The sequence below is a fragment of the Entelurus aequoreus genome, linkage group LG14 (genome assembly GCF_033978785.1).
Source record: "Entelurus aequoreus isolate RoL-2023_Sb linkage group LG14, RoL_Eaeq_v1.1, whole genome shotgun sequence".
NCBI classification, from domain to species: Eukaryota; Metazoa; Chordata; class Actinopteri; order Syngnathiformes; family Syngnathidae; genus Entelurus; species Entelurus aequoreus.
This window is the reverse complement of record NC_084744.1, coordinates 60,543,672-60,565,698: the sequence shown is the minus strand read 5'-3', so window position 1 is coordinate 60,565,698 and position 22,027 is coordinate 60,543,672. Positions and strand designations below refer to the sequence as shown.

Below are 22,027 nucleotides of genomic sequence, written 5' to 3'. Positions count from 1 at the left end.
AATAATGATAAAAATTAACGCTGACTGCTTACCTTAGACCCACCCTGGTCCTGGTTCTCGTCTCGGGCGTCGCTGTGCGTTTGACTCTCTCTCAGGTCTCGCATCTCCTTGTCAAGTCGAAGAAGTCTGCCTTCATACTGAGACTTCAGGGCACTCATCCTCACCTCCAACTCCTCTTTGCTCTGTTTCACTTCTTCCACTTCCTTTCTCATGTTCTCTCTGGCCGCTGAATCCAGGCAAGACAACATTTACAATTAATACATCTTTCACTTCCATTACGTTTTCTCACAATTGTGAAAATGTGACAAATCGGGAAAAAATTGTGTGTGCAAATTCCAGAGTTGGTGACGGTGAAAGAGAGGAGGAGTGACTGAGTGAAGTTTTGGATGTCATCACGGTTTTATTTGACACAGCACTAATATGTCTAATCAATACTAAGCACTAATATGTCTAATCAATACTAAGCACTAATATGTCTAATCAATACTAAGCACTAATATGTCTAATCAATACTAAGCACTAATATGTCTAATCAATACTAAGCACTAATATGTCTAATCAATACTAAGCACTAATATGTCTAATCAATACTAAGCACTAATATGTCTAATCAATAATCACTAAACTCAACAGAAGAAAAAAGGGGTATGATTTCCACATACACATAATCACGGACGGAGTCACAAAACTGGCCAATAAAACATAATCTGCTGATAAACGCAAAATAAAACCAGGGAAGTTGACATAAATGTTAGTAAATGTTGTCATTGTGAGGAGAAGAAGGAACATTTGTTTGTCCACTCATTTATCACATGTCATCTGTTGTGTTGTTGTGAACGACATCATCCACTTAAGAACAATGTACAAACAATCATACACACACAACACATGTGTTGTGTTGTTGTGAGCGACATCATGGATGTAACATCAATGTACAAACAATCCTACACACACAACACATGTGTTGTGTTGTTGTGAGCGACATCATGGATGTAACATCAATGTACAAACAATCCTACACACACAACACATGTGTTGTGTTGTTGTGAACGACATCATGGATGTAACATCAATGTACAAACAATCATACACACACACACAACACGTGTTGTGTTGTTGTGAGCGACATCATGGATGTAACATCAATGTACAAACAATCCTACACACACAACACATGTGTTGTGTTGTTGTGAGCGACATCATGGATGTAACATCAATGTACAAACAATCCTACACACACAACACATGTGTTGTGTTGTTGTGAGCGACATCATGGATGTAACATCAATGTACAAACAGCCGTCACAACTTGAGGCTTGCTGGTTTTTTTGCAGCTTCAAGTTGTGTCTTTACTCGCCAAGCTGAGAACATCAGCACAGCACACGTCCCTCCTTCACAATAAAAGCGCGGTGCGCCACGTCCGGTCTGTCTGCGCTAATGAAATAAAGGTTTCAAAAAAGTACCTTACACAAACATAGTGTACTTAAAGCACTTATTGATACATTTACACTATTATTATGCTGTGCCATAAAATACTGGTGAAAACTGTCCAAAGATATATTGCACCAAATGTGAGGATTTTCGCATTTAATTAAAATATTCCATTTTATTTGACACAAAAATCACAGTCCATGTTGGTAAAATACGTGTAAAAGGTAAACAACAAAAAAAAGAATTAAAAACAAACTGGAAAAACTGGATTTCATTGTTTTTTATTTTGCTATTGTTACTTAAATGTATTGTTATTGCTATTTTTAGGGACCGAATGTCCCTTTGGGACAGAGGACCCTAATGTATTTGTAAGGTTTTATTATTATTATACCGCCGCCTCTTTGAGCTGTAATTTGACCCCCTTAACATGCTTCAAAACTCACCATATTTGACACACACATCACGACTGACGAAAATTGCGATCTAGTCAAAAAACCTAGCCCCAAAACTCAAAATGGCGCTCTAGCGCCCCCTAGGAAGAAAACACAGACAAAACTGCCTGTAACTCCCACTAGGAATGTCGGAGAGACATGAAACAAAAACCTCTATGTAGGTCTCACTTAGACCTAGATTTCATACACTGACATCCTTCAGCAAAAATCAACAGGAAGTTTGCAATTCCCCCCTTTTGTAAAAACAGTCACTTTTGCCTGTTTGAGCTATAATTCGACCCCCTTAACATACTTCAAAACTCACCAAACTGGACACACTGGCAAAAATTGCAATCTAATAAAAAAACCTAGCCCCAAAACTCAAAATTGCGCTCTAGTGCCCCCTAGGAAGAAAACAGACAAAACTGCTCCTAGGAAGAAAACACAGACAAAACGGCCTGTAACTTCCAGTAGGAATGTCGGAGAGACATGAAACAAAAACCTCTATGTAGGTCTCACTTAGACCTAGATTTCATACACTGACATCCTTCAGCAAAAATCAACAGGAAGTTTGCAATTCCCCCCTTTTGTAAAAACAGTCACTTTTGCCTCTTTGAGCTATAATTTGACCCCCTTAACATACTTCAAAACTCACCAAACTGGACACACTGGCAAAAATTGCAATCTAATAAAAAAACCCAACCCCAAAACTCAAAATTGCGCTCTAGCGCCCCCTAGGAAGAAAACACAGACAAAACTGCCTGTAACTTCCAGTAGGAATGTCGGAGAGACATGAAACAAAAACCTCTATGTAGGTCTCACTTAGACCTAGATTTCATACACTGACATCCTTCAGCAAAAATCAACAGGAAGTTTGCAATTCCCCTTTAGAAACAAAAGTTTTGTAAAAACAGTCACTTTTGCCTCTTTGAGCTATAATTTGACCCCCTTAACATACTTCAAAACTCACCAAACTGGACACACTGGCAAAAATTGCGATCTAATAAAAAAACCCAACCCCAAAACTCAAAATTGCGCTCTAGCGCCCCTAGGAAGAAAACAGACAAAACTGCTCCTAGGAAGAAAACACAGACAAAACTGCCTGTAACTCCCAGTAGGAATGTCGTAGAGACATGAAACAAAAACCTCTATGTAGGTCTCACTTAGACCTACATTTCATATATTGACAACCCCCAGCAAAAATCAACAGGAAGTTTGCAATTCCCCCTTCAAAACAAAAGTTTTGCAAAAACCGGTCACCTTTTTTCGAACATTATCTCCTCTGAGCGCGTTTGTCGTGTCGGCTTCAAACTAGCACAGGAGAGAGATTGAACCCTTCTGATTAAAAGTTGATGAAAGAGTTTTAATTACTGCTCCGGTTTGGATTTTATGAGCCCTCAAAGTCGGTCCCGTCCATCGCTGCTTGCAGCTTTGATTTGACTTGTTGTGGTTTATTCCTTACTAGTTTATATTTAGGTTTTTTTAAACTATATTTAAAGTTGAGTTGAATAAATAGTGAAATGAATGAAGTATGGTGTAATTGATGGTGCATATTCAAAGTAGAGTTTTGGTGGTAGAGTAAACAGTGAAATGAATGAAGTATGGTGTAATTGATGGTGCAGGCCGAGTGTGAAAGTGAAAGTGAAACCTACAGTTCAGCTGGCTGATTTTGGCCTTGGCTCCAACAAAGGCTTTCTTGGTCTTCTCCTCTTTGTCAGCAATCTGCTGTCTGAGTTGCTCCTCTCTGATCTTGCTGTCAGACAGCTGCACACAAACAACACCATTAAACAGACTCACTTATTACCATCCTGTGGAAACGTTCATGGTCACTAGTAACAATTCTTCAAATGCACGTGCTTCATTCATTCTCTCAGCCAAATGGTACCTCTTGTCGCAGTTTTGCCAGCTCCTCCTGCAGTGCCTGACTAGCATCAGGTGCAGTATTATTGTCCCCGGCCTGGGCCGACTGGTTCTGGTTAGCCTGTGCAGCTCTGAGGACTTCATTGGCTTGCTTTTCTTCCTGCAGCTGTTCCTCCAGGCGCTTGCTTTTTGCCTCATGCTCCTTTGTGGTCTGATAAACAATAACTAGCCTTTATCTCAATTCTGCGACATACAATGACTTGTTATTGTGTACGATAATATATTTACCTTCTGAAAGGTGTCCACCTGGTTTCGGAGCTCAGAGGCCTGTTTGGGGAAAAAAGCATTTAATTCTGAAAGTGTTGCACAGAAAACTAAAGTGGCACCTTGCTCACACCGGATGGGACCCGAATTCAACACTTTTATAGGCACGGACCAAATTCTGTCAGTACTTGGTTGGTAGCAAACGATCATACGTCAAGTAAGGCTCTACTCTTCTAAAAATGCGTTAGCTTGATGCTAATTTACATTGGATTTTCCATAGACAGACTACTATTAGCATCAGCGATTTTACATGGCGATTTCAAAACCCAAAAGTACAACTAAGAAGAATGTTACAATCAAACAGCTGTAATGTGCTGGGGATGGCTACCACATTCAGTAGTTTTACAGGCACCGACCAAATTGCTTCGGTACTACCGGGTAACGATTCATGTAAAATCAAACGGTGCCATATTTCCATACCTTTGTTGCATGTGACGTCACGTCCGGTTGCAGACTAAACAACAATCACTCAGGGCGGACTTTGCCAAACTCTAAGCAACGTTGCTATTTTCAACCCCAACAACGCAAGTAAGCGTTGTAGCAAACAATCATACGTAAAGTAAGGCTCTACTCTTCTAAAATGCGTTAGCTTGATGCTAATTTGCATTGGATTTTCCATAGACAGGCTACTATTAGCATCAGAAATTTTACATGGCGATTCCAACACCTCCAAATGTGTTACTGAAAAGTACAACTAAGAAGAATGTTACAATCAAACAGCTGTAATGTGCTGGGGATGGCTACCACATTCTGTAGTTTTACAGGCACCGAGCAAATTGCATCGGTACTAGCGGGTAACGATTCATGTAAAATCAAACGGTGCCATATTTCCATACCTTTGTTGCATGTGACGTCACGTCCGGTTGCAGACTAAACAACAATCACTCAGGGCGGACTTTGCCAAACTCTAAGCAACGTTGCTATTTTCAACCCCAACAACGCAAGCTTAGCAGCAAACGTTCATACGTAAAGTAAGGCTCTACTCTTCTAAAAAATGTGTTAGCTTGATGCTAATTTACATCGGATTTTCCATAGACAGGCTACTATTAGCATCAGCGATTTTACATGGCGATTCCAACACCTCCAAATGTGGTACTGAAAAGTACAACTAAGAAGAATGTTACAATCAAACAGCTGTAATGTGCTGGGGATGGCTACCAAATTCGATAGTTTTACAGGCACCGGGCAAATTCGGTCTGTACTACCGGGTATCGATTCACGTAAAATCAAACTGTGCTATATTTCCATACCTTTGTTGCATGTGACGTCACGTCCGGTTGCAGACTAAACAACAATCACTCAGGGCGGACTCTGCCAAACTCTAAGCAACGTTGCTATTTTCAACCCCAACAACGCAAGCTTAGCAGCAAACGTTCATACGTAAAGTAAGGCTCTACTCTTCTAAAAATGCGTCAGCTTGATGCTGGATTTGCCAGGCTACTATTAGCATCAGCAATTTAACATGGCGATATCAACACCTCTAAATGTGTTACTGAAAAGTACAACTAAGAAGAATGTTACAATCAAACAGCTGTAATGTGCTGGGGATGGCTACCAAATTCGATAGTTTTACAGGCACCGAGCAAATTCGGTCTGTACTACCGGGTATCGATTCATGTAAAATCAAACGGTGCCATATTTCCATACCTTTGTTGCATGTGACGTCACGTCCGGTTGCAGACTAAACAACAATCACTCAGGGCGGACTCTGCCAAACTCTAAGCAACGTTGCTATTTTCAACCCCAACAACGCAAGTAAGCGTTGTAGCAAACGATCATTCGTAAAGTAAGGCTCTACTCTTCTAAAATGCGTTAGCTTGATGCTAATTTGCATTGGATTTTCCATAGACAGGCTACTATTAGCATCAGAAATTTTACATGGCGATTCCAACACCTCCAAATGTGGTACTGAAAAGTACAACTAAGAAGAATGTTACAATCAAACAGCTGTAATGTGCTGGGGATGGCTACCACATTCGGTAGTTTTACAGGCACCGAGCAAATTGCATCGGTACTAGCGGGTAACGATTCATGTAAAATCAAACGGTGCCATTTGTCAATAACACCGGCTCATGTAAACAATCAGTCAAGCAGCACTGAGAGCGGACGCAGTCAAAGTAATGTTGCAATTTCCAACACTAACAAAGCATGTATGCTTGGTAGGAAACACCTTCACGTAAAGCAAGGCTCCACTCTTCCAAAATGCGTTAGCTTGATGCTAATTTACATTGGATTTTCCTATTAGCATCAGCAATATTACATGGCAATTTCAACACCTCCAAATGAAAACTACAACTGAAATGAATCTTACAATCAAACAGCCGCTGTGTAATAAGCCCAACGCTTACAGTATAAACACTTTGTAGGGCGCCACATGCCACATTCAACTTCTGGAGAAAGCTACTTCCTGGTTGGACAACATACCACAGACAGTACTGCCATCTGATGTCTGGAAGTGCACACTCAAATGTTACATTAAAAAATATATTTGACCATCAAACAATTACATGAATTAACACACACAAAAGTACCGGGAAAATTGGTAGTGTTGATATCATTATTGTTAGAATAATTGTATCTAAGTTATCACAAACTTTTGTGTTACATTGAGTTCAGCTTGCCCGGCGAGAAGACAAAAGCTGTCTTTGATCCTACCAAGAAGAAGGCTTGTAAAACTCCACTGTGTAGGATGGAAGCAACATGAAGGTGTTCTGTTTCTTTGATGTATTGTAATCCACAGAAAGATATTGTCTTGACCCGAGATCTACAAAGCGAAGAGGAAGCAGGACCTGATTCCCCTACAGGGACCTCTTCTTTGAACTGTTTTACGACCTTTTCTTTGAACTGTTTTGTGGCCAAAAGCAGCACCTGTTTACGACCCCCGTCCTTAGAAACAGCTGTTGCTATGTAATCAGGGAAAGTCCAAATAAAAGAGGAGGCGTACAATCTTTTCGCCAGAGCGTGGTGAAACTGTACAAAGAGTACAGTCCAGACGTCTCTCCTCAATTGAGCCAAATTTAATTCTGTCTCCGTTTAATTCCTTGCTTCTTGTCTTGTTTAATAGATGTCATCAGTGTTTGAACCTGACAATTATTGACTCCCAGGTACGTATGGGTTCAAATGTGAAGAGTACTCATCCTAGCCGTAACTCACCTGACTTTCTGCTTGGCTCAAAGAGGTCTTGAGGTTGTTGACCTCCTGCTGACGTGTTTGCTGCCTTCCTGCAGCTCCTTCTGGCTTTCAGGTTCTGTTGGAGAGACTCTTTGGCCTGCTGACCTCTTCTGCAGCGACTGAATCTGGTTCTGACGGGTCAGCGCCTGGGACAGATTGGACTTCATCTGGTTCTGGATCTGTAATTTTGGACAAGAATGCAGGGCTGTAAACAGCTGTTGTCAAAAACCTTTACCCAAGTCCCGAAATAGTCCAGAACTATATTTGAGTGTGTTTATGAAATGACAGGTGTTTCTTACTTGGGTCTTGGACTGTGAACCCTCTTTCTGACTCTGCAGCACCTGGGTCTGAGCCTGGTCAACTGGCTTTGAACCTGCACAAAACCACATCAGAGGCAAGTTGGTGTATTTGACTTCATGTTTGGTACAGAGGCAAAAATACTATATTGTTGTTGATCACCCAGCAATAGTCTTGTAGGGGCCCACACCACACCATTCCATTCCTGTAGGACCCCCACCATTCCATTCTGTAGGGACCCCCACCATTCCATTCCTGTAGGGACCCACACCCTTCCATTCCTGTAGGGACCCACACCACACCATTCTTGTAGGGACCCCCACCATTCCATTTCCTGTAGGGACCCCCACCACACCCTTCCATTCTTGTAGGGGACCCACACCACACCTTCATTCTTGTAGGGACCCCCACCATTCCATTCCTGTAGGGACCCCCACCACACCCTTCCATTCTTGTAGGGACCCACACCACACCCTTCCATTCTTGTAGGGACCCACACCACACCGTTCTTGTAGGGACCCCCACCATTCCATTCCTGTAGGGACCCACACCACACCCTTCCATTCTTGTAGGGACCCCCACCATTCCATTCCTGTAGGGACCCACACCACACCATTCTTGTAGGGACCCCCACCATTCCATTCCTGTAGGGACCCACACCACACCCTTCCATTCTTGTAGGGGCCCACACCATTCCATTCCTGTAGGGACCCCCACCATTCCATTCCTGTAGGGACCCACACCACACCATTCTTGTAGGGACCCCCACCATTCCATTCCTGTAGGGACCCACACCACACCATTCCATTCCTGTAGGGACCCACACCACACCCTTCCATTCTTGTAGGGACCCACACCACACCCTTCCATTCTTATAGGGACCCACACCACACCCTTCCATTCTTGTAGGGACCCACACCACACCATTCCATTCTTGTAGGGACCCACACCACACCATTCCATTCTTGTAGGGACCCACATCACACCCTTCCATTCTTGTAGGGACCCACACTACACCCTTCCATTCTTGTAGGGACCCACACCACACCCTTCCATTCTTGTAGGGACCCACACCACACCCTTCCATTCTTGTAGGGACCCACACCACACCCTTCCACTCTTGTAGGGACCCACACCACACCCTTCCATTCCTGTAGGGACCCACACCACACCATTCCATTCTTGTAGGGACCCACACCACACCCTTCCATTCTTGTAGGGACCCACACCACACCCTTCCATTCTTGTAGGGACCCACACCACACCATTCCATTCTTGTAGGGACCCACACCACACCCTTCCATTCTTGTAGGGACCCACATCACACCCTTCCATTCTTGTAGGGACCCACATCACACCCTTCCATTCTTGTAGGGACCCACACCACACCATTCCATTCTTGTAGGGACCCACACCACACCATTCCATTCTTGTAGGGACCCACACCACACCATTCCATTCTTGTAGGGACCCACACCACACCCTTCCATTCTTGTAGGGACCCACACCACACCCTTCCATTCTTGTAGGGACCCACACCACACCATTCCATTCTTGTAGGGACCCACACCACACCCTTCCATTCTTGTAGGGACCCACATCACACCCTTCCATTCTTGTAGGGACCCACATCACACCCTTCCATTCTTGTAGGGACCCACACCACACCATTCCATTCTTGTAGGGACCCACACCACACCATTCCATTCTTGTAGGGACCCACACCACACCATTCCATTCTTGTAGGGACCCACACCACACCATTCCATTCTTGTAGGGACCCACACCACACCCTTCCATTCTTGTAGGGACCCACACCACACCATTCCATTCTTGTAGGGACCCACACCACACCCTTCCATTCTTGTAGGGACCCACACCACACCATTCCATTCTTGTAGGGACCCACATCACACCCTTCCATTCTTGTAGGGACCCACACCACACCCTTCCATTCTTGTAGGGACCCACACCACACCATTCCATTCTTGTAGGGACCCACATCACACCCTTCCATTCTGGTAGGGACCCACACCACACCATTCCATTCTTGGGGGTAATGATTCCATTCAGAATCAATACTTTTTTTTTTGTACTAACATTGGGTGCCAGTTCTATGATTAATTACTATTTAATAGTATTATAATTAATTATTAATTATTAATAGTATTAATTCCTCCATAAAATAGACAAACATCTCTGATACATCTTTAGATTATTTAAAAGAAAACTGGTTTTGTTGAATAAAATTCTAGCCAAACATTTAATAAAGTCAAATACCAATAAGACAACAAGAGAAGTATCCAACACTTCTCTTTTCTAAAGTAAATGTGTACAGCAGATATAGATCATCTACATCTACTATATGATTTGTCAGAGTGGATGGACAGGACAGATTAAATAATAAATAAATAATTAAATTGATTAAGAATCGTTACAAATAAGAATCACGATAAATTAGAAAATATACATATATTTGGTAACACTTTAGTATGGGGAAGACATATACACCATGAATTAGTTGTTTATTAACATGCAAATTAGTAACATATTGGCTCTTAATGAGTCATTATTAAGTATTTATTAATGCCTTATTCTGCGTGGCCTTATTATACAAGCAGTAAGCCATTAACTAAGAGTCTTCCCTCAATAACCTCACAATTGTTGCTTATTATTAACCCTAACCCTTATATGTTCCCCTTGTGTCCAAATAACTCTAAATTACTTAATAAATAACTCTAAATTACTTAATAAGCAACTAATTAATGGTGAATATTTTCCCCAAACTAAAGTGTTACCATATTTTTTTGACACCCCTAGTAAATTTAGACCCAAAAACAGCAACCACGACCAGTTTCAGTCTTGATAAATCACACACGGAGTCAAATACCAATAAGACAACAAGAGAAGTATCCAACACTTCTCTTCTCTAAAGTAAATGTGTACAGCAGATATAGATCATCTACATCAACTATATGATTTGTCAGAGTGGATGGACAGGACACATTAAATAATAAATAAATACATAATTAAATTGATTAAGAATCGTTACAAATAAGAATCACGATAAATTAGAAAATATACATATATTTGGTATTTAGTATGGGGAACAAATATACACCATTAATTAGTTGCTTATTAACATGCAAAATAGTAACATATTGGCTCTTAATTAGTCATTATTAAGTACTTATTAAGCAGTAAGCCATTAACTAAGAGTCTTCCCTCAATAACCTCACAATTATTGCTTATTATTAACCCTAACCCTTATATGTTCCCCTTGTGTCCAAATAACTCTAAATTACTTAATAAATAACTCTAAATTACTTAATAAGCAACTATTTAATGGTGAATATTTTTTTGACACCTCTAGTAAATTTAGACCCAAAAACAGCAACCACGATCAGTTTCAGTCTTGATAAATCACACACGGAGTCAAATACCAATAAGACAACAAGAGAAGTATCCAACACTTCTCTTCTCTAAAGTAAATGTGTACATCAGATATAGATCATCTACATCTACTATATGATTTGTCTGAGTGGCTGAAATAATAAATAAATAAATAATTAAATTGATTACGAATAGTTACTAATAAGAATCACGATAAATTTGAAAATGTAAAAAATTCAGCGCCGTTTTGTCCTACTAATATCGGCGGTCCTTGAACTCACCATAGTTTGTTTACACGTCCAACTTTCTCGTGTGTTATACCACTCCTTCTTTGTCTCATTTTGTCCACCAAACGTTTTATGCTGTGCGTGACTGCATGAAGGTGAGATTTATTGACTTGTGTGGAGTGCTAATCAGGCATGTTTGGTCAGTGCATGACTGCAAGCTAATCCATGCTAACATGCTATTTAAGCTAGCTGTATATACACTAGCGTTCAAAAGTTTGGGGTGACATGTAAATGTCCTTATTTTTGAAGGAAAAGCACTGTACTTTTCAATGAAGATAACTTTAAACTAGTCTTAACTTTACAGAAATACACTCTATACATTGCTAATGTGCTAAATGACTATTCTAGCTGCAAATGTCTGCTTTTTGGTGCAATATCTACATAGGTGTATAGAGGCCCATTTCCAGCAACTATCACTCCAGTGTTCTAATGGTACAATGTGTTTGCTCATTGGCTCAGAAGGCTAATTGATGATTAGAAAACCCTTGTGCAATCATGTTCACACATCTGAAAACACTTTAGCTCCTTACAGAAGCTACAAAACTGACCTTCCTTTGAGCAGATTGACTTTCTGGAGCATCACATTTGTGGGCTCAATTAAACGCTCAAAATGGCCAGAAAAAGAGAACTTTCATCTGAAACTCCACAGTCTATTCTTGTTCTTAGAAATGAAGGCTCAAACACTAAATTGTTTGGGTGACCCCAAACTTTTGAACGGTAGTGTACATATTGCATCATTATGCCTCGTTTGTAGCTATATTTGAGCTCATTTAATTTCCTTTACTTATGTCCTCTGTGTATTAAATGTATATTTGCATGTCTCATGACACATTATCTGTATGTCATATTGGCTGCAATTCTCATAGTTGTTTATGTGCCATGTTGTTCCAGACCACAGTAAACGTTACCCAGCTTGCAAAGATTGTAATAAATCCATTAGAAGAAGACAGCCTGCCAATTCTTTCAACTTGGACACACACATCAATATCTTTGGCATTTCTAAGACAGTCATTTCCAGGAGTTATCTCAAACTGACAAGTTTTACTAAAGTTTTCCAATGTTGTAAAACGGTGTAGAATATTAACATTTAGCATTTCTTTTAACAAAGATTTGCGTCAGCCTGCAACACATAGTCATTTGATAATAGGCTAATATATATATATATATATATATATATATATATATATATATATATACATATTGCTTTCATTTGAAGAAGCAGTATTCTCTGTAGTGGACATTTGTTTTGGGTCTATTTCTATTGTGAGAGTTTCACATTTGAGAAAAGAAATAGAACATTTAGGAGGTTCACATGTCAACACAAGGATGTGATTAAACTGCTCCAACAGGACTTTTTATTCTATTTAATTGGATGCAAAAATGTTAAAGTCCCTTTCTAGTTTGGAACTTGTTCGATTTGGCCCCCGGACCGTCAGTTGAAGAGCCCGGCACTCGACACACCATTAAGCTGGTTCATGGACGTACAATAAAGTCGCCCTTTGGTACATTTTTGGTACATTAATGAACATTAAACATGCAAATGTGCCAGATTGTAGCCATAGGTTCATTTCTTTCTGCAGTCCCTGGCCTGGGACCATCTCATGGCACAGGACCAACCAGGTCCATTCAGGGCTCCCACTAATTCAGCATTTGAGAGTTGCATTGTTGCTGTCTTTATTTAGCACACGTAAAGTTAATGCCTACATTAAACTGCTGCTAAAAAGGTTGCATCACCTGTGTCAGCTGGTTCTGGTTCTGTGTCAGCTGGCTTTGGATCTCCTGCATCTTTTCCTTGGTCTGCTGGTTTTCCTTCTGGGCGTTTTGAAGTTCTTGCTGGGAGTTCTTCATCTGGCAAAGGAAAGAACAAGTCCAATTAAATTGCGGCTTTTTTGCGAATTGCTGGTGGAGTCGAATGCAAGAAGGTCCCTGCTTCAAATCCATCATGGAACTAAAGTTCTCTCTAGTTGCTCCATGTCAAGTTCACTCCACAAGAAGGTCCCTGCTTCAAATCCATCATGGAACTAAAGTTCTCTCTAGTTGCTCCATGTCAAGTTCACTCCACAAGAAGGTCCCTGCTTCAAATCCATCATGGAACTAAAGTTCTCTCTAGTTGCTCCATGTCAAGTTCACTCCACAAGAAGGTCCCTGCTTCAAATCCATCATCTTCTGGTTATGGAACTAAAGTTCTCTCTAGTTGCTCCATGTCAAGTTCACTCCACAAGAAGGTCCCTGCTTCAAATCCATCATGGAACTAAAGTTCTCTCTAGTTGCTCCATGTCAAGTTCACTCCACAAGAAGGTCCCTGCTTCAAATCCATCATCTTCTGGTTATGGAACTAAAGTTCTCTCTAGTTGCTCCATGTCAAGTTCACTCCACAAGAAGGTCCCTGCTTCAAATCCATCATCTTCTGGTTATGGAACTAAAGTTCTCTCTAGTTGCTCCATGTCAAGTTCACTCCACAAGAAGGTCCCTGCTTCAAATCCATCATGGAACTAAAGTTCTCTCTAGTTGCTCCATGTCAAGTTCACTCCACAAGAAGGTCCCTGCTTCAAATCCATCATGGAACTAAAGTTCTCTCTAGTTGCTCCATGTCAAGTTCACTCCACAAGAAGGTCCCTGCTTCAAATCCATCATCTTCTGGTTATGGAACTAAAGTTCTCTCTAGTTGCTCCATGTCAAGTTCACTCCACAAGAAGGTCCCTGCTTCAAATCCATCATGGAACTAAAGTTCTCTCTAGTTGCTCCATGTCAAGTTCACTCCACAAGAAGGTCCCTGCTTCAAATCCATCATGGAACTAAAGTTCTCTCTAGTTGCTCCATGTCAAGTTCACTCCACAAGAAGGTCCCTGCTTCAAATCCATCATGGAACTAAAGTTCTCTCTAGTTGCTCCATGTCAAGTTCACTCCACAAGAAGGTCCCTGCTTCAAATCCATCATCTTCTGGTTATGGAACTAAAGTTCTCTCTAGTTGCTCCATGTCAAGTTCACTCCACAAGAAGGTCCCTGCTTCAAATCCATCATGGAACTAAAGTTCTCTCTAGTTGCTCCATGTCAAGTTCACTCCACAAGAAGGTCCCTGCTTCAAATCCATCATGGAACTAAAGTTCTCTCTAGTTGCTCCATGTCAAGTTCACTCCACAAGAAGGTCCCTGCTTCAAATCCATCATGGAACTAAAGTTCTCTCTAGTTGCTCCATGTCAAGTTCACTCCACAAGAAGGTCCCTGCTTCAAATCCATCATGGAACTAAAGTTCTCTCTAGTTGCTCCATGTCAAGTTCACTCCACAAGAAGGTCCCTGCTTCAAATCCATCATGGAACTAAAGTTCTCTCTAGTTGCTCCATGTCAAGTTCACTCCACAAGAAGGTCCCTGCTTCAAATCCATCATCTTCTGGTTATGGAACTAAAGTTCTCTCTAGTTGCTCCATGTCAAGTTCACTCCACAAGAAGGTCCCTGCTTCAAATCCATCATGGAACTAAAGTTCTCTCTAGTTGCTCCATGTCAAGTTCACTCCACAAGAAGGTCCCTGCTTCAAATCCATCATGGAACTAAAGTTCTCTCTAGTTGCTCCATGTCAAGTTCACTCCACAAGAAGGTCCCTGCTTCAAATCCATCATGGAACTAAAGTTCTCTCTAGTTGCTCCATGTCAAGTTCACTCCACAAGAAGGTCCCTGCTTCAAATCCATCATCTTCTGGTTATGGAACTAAAGTTCTCTCTAGTTGCTCCATGTCAAGTTCACTCCGCACTAGCATGCAAGATCTAGATGTAGATCTAGGCTGCGGAGTGTCTTCAGGGAATGGTTAAACGCAGAGAAGTGCATGTGAGCAAAACACATTTTCAACTGCTGGACTATTGAAGTTTGCCACAATAATAATCATCAATAAAACAGCATTTGAAGAGCACAGACTTCTGATAGTCGAGTCCTGAATTCAGACGGTGATCTGGATTCTATCACTACTTCCTTATCCTAGCTGGGACATTTCCTGGAAGTTGAATCTAAACGTGCCCATTCCTTTTTGAGCCTTCTACCGCGGACTGAAAGAACAGAGTGAACCCTCTTGTCTCTGCAGGCCAGTAGAGCGCACACACGCACACACACACACACACACACACACACACACACACACACACACACACACACACACACACACACAGAAGTAGAAGCTGGTAATGTCAACGTAAAGTAACAGGAGAAATGATCCAGATCAGGCGCAAAATGTAATGAATCGTTTCAGACACACCTTGAAGGTCCCATCAATATTTGCCTTTAACTATTTGAGCTACCGTGAATTCCAGACTAAAAGCCTCCTACTTTTTTCCTACGCTTCGACACCTGCGACTTATAAAACGGTGCGGTTAATTTATGGATTTTTCTTCGCTGATGGTTTTCATTAAACACGTGCAAAGACACTTAAATGGTGTGTTATATTGTTTGTGCTATGTCGCTATGTTGTGGACAAAGTTGGCTCACTGCAGGCGCAGCTGGGTCAAGTGTTTCCTGCTGTTTAGAGCTTTGAACCGCAAGTAGAAGTGACGTTCTACTTGCGGTTCTACTCCTATGGATTCTATATATTGTAAGTTTCACAATACAAGTAAAACGGTTTATACTTACTAAACTAAGAGTGTTTTTGTGCATATTCGTATGTGCTATCGTAATGTAATGAAGCTAGCGTCGTTAGCATCAGCTAATATGCTAACAAATTTGCAAGTGTCTGTGTTAGTATTATTAACTTACAACAGCATTATTTTTGTATTGTTCCAGTTTAACAAATTCCTCAGTAAATTCAGCAAAATGTCAGCGTGGAGTTATTGAGTTTGTTTAGCTGATTGGAGAGCTAGCTTGCGCAGCTAGTGGGTCCATGACCATGACCGACGTTTTGTTTGGTCAGCCGTTTTACTGCCGTGTTACAGACACCGTTTGGAAACAATTAAAGTATGTAAATAAACGTCAATAAAGTATTTCTGTGTAAATAACTCATTTCACAACGGCGTGGCGCTGTTGGGAGAGTGGGCCGTGCCAGCAACCTGAAGGTTCCTGGTTCGATCCCCACCTTCTGGCGGTTAGTGCCTTGCGTGGCAGCTCCCGCCATCAGTGTGTGAATGTGTGTGTGAATGGGTGAATGTGTAAATAGTGTCAAAGTGCTTTAAGTACCTTGAAGGTAGAAAAGGGCCATTTATCATTGACCATTTTACATTCTTATCAAATTTAGTGGGTGCGGCTTATATTCCGGTATGCTCTGTAGTCCGGAAAACACGGTATGTAAAGCAAAATGAAAGAAACTGAGTGAACCCTCTCGTCAATGTCGTTGTTTCTGCTGGGCCGCTAGCATACACACGGAGAGAAATTGAAGTGCGTAATGTTAATGTAATTTAGTGTAATAGAAATTCTAATCAGTTATCCCATTCCGGATATTTCTTCATGAAAATCCGCCCATAGCTTTGTGAGTTATATTGCTAACTAACTGACAACGATTGCATCACTTCCTGGCAACAATCACCAGTGACACAGCACCATCTAAAAAAGGCATCAATTTCTTATGATTTAGTGCTAAAATAAGCTGCATACTTCCTCCATTTTCTTCTGCATCTCCTCCTTCAGTGTGGTCAGCTCCTCTTTGACCTTGTTGTGCTCCTCCTGGCTTTTGGTGAGCTCCTGTTGCACTTCCTGACTGGGAGCAGATTCACTCTGCGCTTTAGCAGCCGTGTCCGCCACCAGCTGCAAGACACGGACGGAGGAGGCGTTGCTGAGGCGGGGGAAAACATGGACGCTCACGCTGCAACTCACCTTCTTGTGCTTCTCGATCAGCTCCTCGTACTGAGTCCTGTAGCGCCGGCCTATCTTCCTGACCTGCGTGATGGTTTTGTTCTTCTCCAGAATATCGTTGTTCTTGGTCACCAGGACTTTCTTTAAAGTGTCTCTCTCTGCTGTCAGACGGGTCACCACTCCTTTCAACTGGGACTGGGCCAAGTTACTGCTGGTGCTGGATCTGGGAAGACGTAATAAAGTCATCAGTGACATTTCTCGATGTGACAGTACAAGAAAGGATCCAGTTGTCGTCTTAACGAGCTGTGTTATTCACGACTTCACAGCGACTTCAAGCGCTCACCGCTAACCTCCGGCACGCACGCGGAATGTAACGTGAAGACGCGCCTCGAATCGACTTAAAAGGCCCAAAGCCAAAAAAGAGAGGTAAAACAAAAGTAGTGAACAGGAGGAAAAAAATGTCAGACAGGCAGAAATACACGTGTTTGTTTACAGTAGAAGTCGACTGCTTCTTCAGCAACCCGCAGTGAGCAAACTCGTCCAAAAGATGGCGCCGTAGCACAAATAATAACACACCTTTCATATTAGGGTATACATGTCAAATTAAAGTAGTCCAATTTAAAGAAAATGCACGACCATTTTTTTCAGGGTCCATGTACACGGTAACTGTAGATTCCTAATGAAGCCTTAGCTTGACGCTCCTCTACTTTGTCTTGCACAAACAAAACGCCAGACGCTCCTCTTTCTTTTGTGTCGTTTACTTGTCAACTTAATCCTTCAAAAATGTAAAAAAAATAACGATGTGGGAACAAATGAATGGCAAAATAAAGTGACTTTGTTACAGTGACAAAGAGTTAGAAAAAGTAAGAGTAAGATCAAAAAACTGTGTGGCTCCATTCCGCCATACCTGACTGTCATTACCCATAATACATTGTGTCCAAACCATATTACCACACAGATCCTTCCGCCATATATGCAATTAAACTGTTACGTAATCTTCACTGTATTAAAGCAGTATAAAATAGTACGTCATCAAATTATTCAGACAAATGTAATAATTACAAATAAAGTGTACCTTATAATTATTCTGAGCATGCAATATAAACATTTTTGTATTATTTAAATAAAGTAAATAGTCCCATTTTGGCTGATTAAACATAAAGCACCTTCCATAAAATGTAAATTAACTTAAACATCATTTAGGCTCCTAAAGTTGGAGTCCTTAATCTCTTTATATGCAAATATAATTACAATAAAGTCAATTCTATTCTATTCATTTAAAAAAAGAGAGGTAAAACAAAAGTAGTGAACGGGAGGAAAGAATGTCAACAGGCAGAAATACATGCAGTGTTTCCCACACATTCATTTATTTGTGGCGGCCCACCACGAAAGAATTACGTCCGCCACAAATTTAAAAAATAAATAAATAAATAAAATTATTATTATTTTTTTTTTTTTTGTCCTGTCCAGCTTCTCAGGCAAATCATATAGTTGATGTAGATGCCCATATAGGCTGTTCACATTTACTTTACAAAAGAGAAGTGTAGGATACTTCTCTTGTTGCCTTATTTGTATTTGACCACTACTGTTTTCTGTTTATTTGTTACTGACTGTGGCAGGACACCTCTGCCTCTGTTTCACTTTATGTTGCTGGTAAATAATATGCTTGTAGTAGTAGGCTAAAGTTCAATTATTTAGTATGCACTAATTAAAGGGGCAGAGCTTTAAGAGACATTTTACCTTATATATTTTATAAGATATATTTTTTGTAAGAACCACAATTAATAAATATATTTCAGTGAATAACTTATTGTTCAAATCTGTATATAAATATGTACATAAAGTGTTGTAATTATATTGTAAAATGGATGGACGTTTAAAACAAAACTGTTATCATTAATTAGTAAGTATACATTTTTTGAGCCTTTTTAGAGAAAATCATATTGTAGTAAATTATGCAAATTACTCGATGGTGTCATGGTGACCACGCCCATAGCCACGCCCCCACAGGTATTTTGGCAGTTTATGGGAAACGGTGTGTTTGTTTACAGTAGAAGTCGACTGCTTCTTCAGCAACCCGCAGTGAGCAAACTCGTCCAAAAGATGGCGCCGTAGCACAAATAATAACACACCTTTCCTATTAGGGTCAAATTAAAGTAGTCCAATTTAAAGAAAATGCACGTCCTTCAGACCATTTTTTCCAGTGTCCATGTACACGGTAACATTCTAATCCGAACTACGATCAGATTAAATACATTTTGTCCATGAGCGCCGTGTTGTCCTACTAATTGTCCTTTTGGTTGGTTATGTTCTCAGTGGGATTAGTTTTACCTTGCCAGCTCAGTCTTCAGTTTGGTTGTCTCTTCGACCAGCTGGATGATGCGCCGCTGCTGGGCCTCCTTTTCACTGGTGAGCTTCTGCTTCTCCTCCACATCGCAGTCCTTCTGCTGGCTAATCAGTTTCTGGTGGGATGGCACATGCAGAATAGCGTGAAGACATGCGCCACAGAAGGCTCTTCAACGGGACAACTGCAACACTATTAAGTGGATGCAGACTAAGAACATTCATGTGGGGCGTTGTCAAGATAGTCCATTACAGTGGAACCTCCATTTACCAACCAATTGGTTCTTGAACATGGAAAAGTTTGTATAGTAAAGCAGGGTAGAATCAATATAAATATGAATAACGGGTTGCAGCCTCGACAAAAGTCCATATTTTAGTACAAATGTGTACACTTTAAACACAACATAAAGTGATGTAAAACATTAATGTATCCTTGCTCTATGCCATTACAAACTGCAGTAGCTCTGTGAAAAGTCCGCATGACTCACTGTGAAAGTATCTTCTCCCTTCTCATTTGAACGTGTCGGCTTCTTCATTCCAGTTAACAGTGCACCATTGTATGCTCTCTCTCCCCCCTCTAAACTGAGCCTACTCCCTCCCTCCCACCTTGTAATCAGTGTATAAAAAATAATACATATTTCTTCCTATTTCCTAGTCCTTACATACTTTGCTATGGATGGGACCCGTGCCTTTTGCAATGCTGGAGCTTTTCATGTACAGTACAGGCCAAAAGTTTCAATGTGTTTTCTTTATTTTCATGACTATTTACATTGTAGATTGTCACATCAAAACTATGAATGAACACATTTAAAAAAAAGGTGAAATAACTGAAAACATGTTTTATATTCTAGTTCCTTCAAAATAGCCACCCTTTGCTCTGATTACTGCTTTGCACACTCTTGGCATTCTCTCCATGAGCTTCAAGAGGTAGTCACCTGAAATGGTTTTCACTTCACAGGTGTGCTTGAAGCTCATGGAGAGAATGCCAAGAGTGTGTAAAACAGTAATCAGGGCAAAGGGTGGCTATTTTGAAGAAACTAGATTATAAAACATGTTTTCAGTTATTTCACCTTTTCTTTGGTTGAGTACATAACTCCACGTGTGTTCATTCATAGTTTTGATGTGACAATCTACAATGTAAATAGTCATGAAAATAAAGATTGAATGAGGAGAAGGGGTGTCCAAACTTTTGGCCTGCACTGTATATATCTAACAAAGACGATTTTGTTTGACTACTTGATTAGAAAACTTCCAATAAAATAGTGTATATCAAATAAACATAACAAGGTCAACTTTCTATGTAATAAAGTCAAAAACAAGAAGTTGCTGTATGCTCTGCCAACATTCACACAGAGAAGTCCCTGTGGTGCCCTCTCACAAACAAAGACACAAAATCCTTAACTTCAACAACTATATTGCTACAATAATCAACTTAATAGCCACAATAACAACGGCAGACAAATGACGAGAAAGGCGGGAAGAAACGGTGCCGTTTCGGCTTGTTTATGTTTTGGAAGAGTGAGGGGCGGCGCTAGACGGAGAGGAGAGATGGTGTTAAATAGGTCTGCTCTGGCATATTTTTCCAGAAAAGACAATTAAAACTCGATGTGGTTACTTACTCATGCCCGTGAGAGCCATTTAAGCCGCAAATAGTCTTTTTTCAACCACGCTGGTCTGTGGAGTTTTTGGCAGTCTTATTGGTAAAAAACCAAGACAAGGCACACATGCTGGAGTGTTCGGACGTGACTCTTCAATGTTTTGCCCTGATTTTTTGCCTGCAGGCGCCTAATTGATGCATTTGGTGCCATCTTAAGGTTCGTAAACCGAAAGGTTCGCACTTAGAGGGGTTCGTAAATGGACGTTGGATTACAATAGAATATATTTGACATTCTTTACTGTAAAGACTTTCATAGTCCGTCTGGACCAGGGGTCGGCAACCCGCAGCTCCGGAGCCGCATGCGGCTCTTTGACCACTCTGATGCGGCTCAGCTACATATTTGCCGACCCCCCCGCCCCCGATTTTCCCAGGAGACTTATGGATCTCAGTGTCTCTCATAGATAACTCCCAGTGAAAATATAATCCTATTTACACACTAATTACTAAATAAAGGGAGTGCCCTAATTGCACTGCAGTAATTGTCCTCTATAGCGGTTACAAACAGCGTGCCATCCCGGCCACATGTTGCATGTTTTGTTTTTTCTTTCACACACGTAGGAGACAGCAAAGCATACTTACTCATCAGCCACACAGCTTACACTGACGGTAGCCGTATCAAACAACTTTAACATTGTTACGTTACAAATATGCGCCACACTGTGAACCCACACCAAAAAAGAATGAAAAACACATTTCTGGAGAACATCCCACCGTAACACAACATAAACACAACACAACCAATACCCAGAATCCCATGCAGCCCTAACTCTTCCGGTCTACATTATACACCCCCGCTACCACCAAATCCCCCCACACATCAACCCCCCCATCCCTCTCCGTGCGTTGGTTGAGCGGAAGAGTTAGGGCTGCATGGGATTCTGGGTATTGGCACCGTCAGTGTAAGATGTGTAGCTGCTGAGGTAGTACGCCTTGCTGTCACTTACGTGAGCAAGCTGAAACTGCATTCTACATGAGGTCGAGCAGGTACGCTGTTTGGGCAGGCTGTAGAGGGCGCCAAAAGCAGTGTCATCACACCCTGATATTCAGGAGTCTCCCGGGAAAAATGAG

General features: G+C 41.1%; 1 pseudogene; it reads right to left on the bottom strand.

Annotated features, from left to right (window-relative positions):
- Positions 1-22,027, bottom strand: part of LOC133664312 (nucleoprotein TPR-like) — a 104,540-nt pseudogene that overhangs the window by 27,099 nt on the left and 55,414 nt on the right.